Source organism: Culex quinquefasciatus, chromosome 3 (genome assembly GCF_015732765.1).
Source record: "Culex quinquefasciatus strain JHB chromosome 3, VPISU_Cqui_1.0_pri_paternal, whole genome shotgun sequence".
NCBI lineage: Eukaryota > Metazoa > Arthropoda > Insecta > Diptera > Culicidae > Culex > Culex quinquefasciatus.
The window spans coordinates 109,512,268-109,517,267 of NC_051863.1; positions in this window are offsets into that span (position 1 = coordinate 109,512,268).

Consider the following 5,000-nt stretch of genomic DNA (forward strand, 5'->3'; position numbering starts at 1 on the left):
TTTTTGACCAAACCTCCTAGTTTCAAACGGCGATAGCTCAGGAACCACAAATCTTAGAAGGTCGGTCTTAGACTCAATTTTGAAGGAAATTGGACGTAGAATCCATTTCCGTGATCAAAATTTTGATTAATTTATTTTGTCTACCTGTATTGCGCAATTGAAAACTTTAAACGGCCGTATCTCAAAACACCCCAACTTATTTTTTTATTTGACCTCACCATCGTGTTCCTGGCCAATTTTACATAAGAATCACTTATCGACAGAAATGAATATGTTTCGTTCCAGAGATATCGAATTTTAAAGTTGTGTGTTTTCGAGATTGCCTACATGAGCTTCATTCGCTGCATCTGCTGGAAGCACACAGGCGGCCGATCAATAACTGCTACCTGGTCATTTATTGAAATAATATTTCATCATAAATAATCTTTACCAAATTGGGCAAAAATTAACTGTATAACACTGTCGGAAACTGAAGTTTAATCGCGAATAATCGCGAAATATCTGCTCAAAAATTAATGAAATGAATTTCTGTGCCAACCCACAGGACAGAGCAATAACGACACACAGTAAAGGGCAGAATTGGATTCCGACGAAGCGAGCAGGAAAATGCAATTAATCTTGTTAGTAACACTGAACAATAAGTGCACGATACATTATTGAGTAAAAAATATGAATTAAAATGAATAAAATTTGTTGATACGTTGTACTCTAGTGAAGGACGATCACAAGGAGTAGGAAAAGGATTTCTGGAAAGTATAAAATTGAAAAATGTAAGCAAATCACAAAGTTTGATCTGCTTCAAAGCGGCTAATTCCCCAAATTTAGTTGCGATGATTTCAACACCGTCCGAACAACAGTGTTTTTTTCTTCTATCACGGCTGCTGTCCTCACGTATGAAGATTTTTTTAAATGTACCTTGACCAAAATCATCTTTCAATCAAATGGAGCTGGCTAACAATATAAAAATTGATTTAATATGTTCAATCTTTTAAACCATAAATCAGATTTGCCAAATTATGGTAAAGTGTCAATAATAAACTATAATAATAATAATAATAAAGCAGGTTTTGGGGTTTTTGCTGAATGGCACTATTTTGCTACCGCCCATGATAAAGGCCCTAGTCATGGCCTCGGAGGTACTCTGAAACGGTTAGCAACACGTAAAAAACGGTGCATTCAAAATAACCCAATAAATATTCCTTTCACAAAAATAGATTGATCAAGGTAGGTATCAGCCATTTGAATAAATATTTGCGTATTTTTTTTTTTAAATTTAAATTAAATTATTCATCTCCCAGAACACCAGGTAGCAGTTATTGATAGGCCCACCTGTGTGCTTCTAGCAGATGCGGCGAATAAAGCTGATGTCGGTTATCTCGAAAACACAGAACTTTTAAATTCGATATCTCTGGAACGAAACATATTCATTTCTGTCGATAAGTGATTCTTATGTAAAATTGGCCGGGAACACGATGGTGAGGTCAAATAAAAAATAAGTTGGGGTGTTTTGAGATACGGCCATTTAAAGTTTTCAATTGCGCAATACAGGTAGAATAAAATAAATTAATCGACATTTTGATCACGGAAATGGATTCTACGTCCAATTTCCTTCAAAATTGAGTCTAAGACCGACCCTCTAAGATTTGTGGTTCCTGAGTTATCGTCATTTGAAACTAGGAAGTTTGGTCAAAAATCGCCAAAAGTCGATTTTTGGGGAGGTACAAAATGGAGGGGTGGTCCGATTTGGATGAAATTCGGGATTCTTGCATGTTTTGATAGTATCAACAGCCCTGCCAAATTTGAGCAGGATCGAGAGGGTAATTTTCAAATTTGCACTTTTTCGTGCACAGTTGAGATGGAATGACCCATTTGTAACAATAAAATTCGTACAAAAAAATATATGTACGTGGGTGTACAGATTATTGAACATAAGATGACGAACTGTTTGATCAAGCGAACACCTGTGAACTGGACCAAGCTGCCGGCGGGTATGAGAATTATTCATTCATTCATTCATTCATTATTTGCAAAAGCTATGAGAAAAAGTCAAGCCGATCCTGGATGTCTATGGCCCATTTTGAAGTGCTTCAAAAGACCTTTCAAATTTATGCATTTATGCATCTACGAGAGTTGGAATTGATGAAGTTTTACGCAAATGCGAGCAATTTTAAGATTTTTTCGAGGGGTAGCTCACTTCGCGTTAGATCACAAAAACGCTCAACATCAAGCTCGAAATTTCAGAACGCTGCACAAAGCGACGATTTTTTTCACAACGCTACGAGAAGGCACCATAAGGCTAGCTAAGGCGCGTTAGCGCTCATAGGGCGGCTTGTTTCTGCTCGAATGTTGAGCTGCGAGAAATCGAACTTGCAACCTTGCCATGCTAGATCGAGCAGTTTTTTCATAGGTTCTGGCAACTCGGTGTTTGTTTTGATTTGTTTTTCAAGCAGTCCGATCCGTGTACTGTCAAAAACATAAAAATACTCGTGAGTTTGTTTGGTTAGGCTTGGAGTTGATGAAGGAAAGTGTGCAATTTGATTTTACGATCGTAATTAGTTGATTAATTTAACAAAAACATGTAATTGCTCTCTGGAGTACTGCGAGAAGGGGCCTGGGTAAAAGTTCCGTCGATACAACAAAGCCGTGGATTCTTGGCGGTCAGCTTTAAATTGGAACTGGTTTGACTACTTGGAAAAGCAGCAGCACTCGTCCGGATTTGGCCGCATTGGACTGGATCGGATGAGCAAGGACAACTACGATCCTGAAATTATTCGGTAGGACACAGCCGGGGAATTGTCTAGACGACTTGGGCGCTGTCAGGGTCGCTACCGGACGAGCTGGTGGAAATGAAACGGGATGCAGCGACCCGCCGGTGGTACGGATTGGACTGAAGACCCGCGTTGTGTCAGAGTCCAGCTGCTGCAACTTTGCCGGCAGCACGGAAACATCGTGAACGTTAACAAATCGATGGATGGCCCACGATGGCCAGGACAACCAAGTGTTCAATGCCAAGGCGGGCTTTGCGAAAAGAAACCGGGAATTTTGTATGGCCCCGCATCTAATGAGAGTAGGTCGTTAATTCGAGAGATGCTTCAGAGCCGTAGGAGGAAAGCTGCTAGCGGATGGTGCAGGGACACTTCAGTACATGATGCAGTTGGTGCACTCTGGTGCCGTTAACACCTCCGTAGTAAGCGATAAGACTAACGGCGCAGAATAGCAGAAGGCAGTCGGACCGGTTGATGCTGATTTGAAATGGGAAAGACAGGAAGCAGCTTAAAATAAATAAAAACTATATTTAAATAAATGCTATTTACAGCAACGAACTCACGATCACAAATGTTGTTGACAAATTCAAACAGCAAGCTTCGTCAAATATTCTATAAGAGATTCTACTGATAACGGAATGCGCAAGGATGTGTCGCTGTTAGGATGTGTCTAAACCCTCTACAACCCAACCCCGCCTCTAGGTGGGCATCGATCCAACTAATTCGCCAAAAATCAGTTTTTCAACCAATTTTTGATCTTTAAAAGCATTGGGAAAGCAAAGGAAAGGAGAACTACTTAAATTCTAGCATATTTAAGGGTTGGAAGTTTGACTTAATTTATGTGACTTTGCCAATATTTCAATCAATGTCATTTTTCTGGGGTCAACTTTGGCAGTGTTTTTCGCTAACATTTGTGTATGTTTTGTAATAATAAGTATGCAGTACTTTTTGTAATGTTCCAGACTATGCTTCTACTCATGTTTCTACAATTTAAATGACAATGGTATCGTTCTATAGCAGAAAAAGTGAAAACAAGCTAAAAATGAAAAAGTTGCTCCAAAAACATGAAAAACAAGAAAGGCACAAGGTAATGATAAAAGGTCTAAGAATAAGCCAAATACTATCAGAAACAAACAAAAACCTAACAACATAAATGCAAAATAAAATACTAAAAATGAAACAAGGAAAATATAAAACAAGAGGAGTCAAGTTTTTCCTAGAACAAAAGTCGCTCAAAATGTCCTTCTTAACACGAAAAAACAAATCCTCAAGAAATGGGCATGTGAGGTTATAATTCAGTATGTAAAGATGTGAGGTGCGAGGTGTGGATTACGGTCATGTGGATAAATACAAAAATAAAATGTTTGATATGTTTTATTTCAACAAACTTAACTATAACAAATAATGCGTTTTCTAAACTTTCTTCAACGCTTCTTTTCTTAACCTTTCAGAAATCAATTCGATTCAGTCAGCAACTGTAGGATTGTTTCGTAGCTTAGAAATATAAATCAAATTCTCAGAAGAAAATGCCCATGCTGCACCATCGTGAGATGGACTTTTCACATGAGATACGTAAGATTGAATGTTCACATAGCCTTGCGTTATGCTTTTATCGGGTCGCAGATCATTTGATTCAGTCATGGTATAAAGCTGCCAATTACACCAACGCCTTTTGAGTTGCTGCAGCTCGGTGGGTTAACGGGACACTCATCTAAGGTAAATGATGTTCTCTTCCCAGACAGGTATCTAAATCCATGGACGTGCGCTACTGTAAATACTCCTTGTTGTTAACAGCGATCCAGTCACCTCTTCTTACGATGTCTCGCTCTTCATTTTCGGTATGGTGGACAGATGTCTTCAAGCTTGCCTTTCCTGAAACCTCTTCGTTCTATCCACGCTGCATCTATCAGGTCCATTTTGGATTAGCCATAAAAATGTCTTCATGTTGAGATGAACTATTTTTCCGTCGGATTTTCTCACTCTAAACGAATGCTTGGGGTTGATGTTTTTGGATGCAACGACGTTAAAAGTTTCCGGTGAATCTTTGAAGATTTCATCTACATCATAAATTTTGTCTTCTTCCTCTGATTGTGTTTGTTTGTCCGTATAGTCATTTTTGTCTTCTTCCTCGGGTTGTGTTTGCTCTAGTGTTGATTCATCCATGAACTCATTGTGATACGCAGAGATTTCTTCTTCGTCCTCGGACTCCTCTGAATTCACAGCATTTGTGTCCAC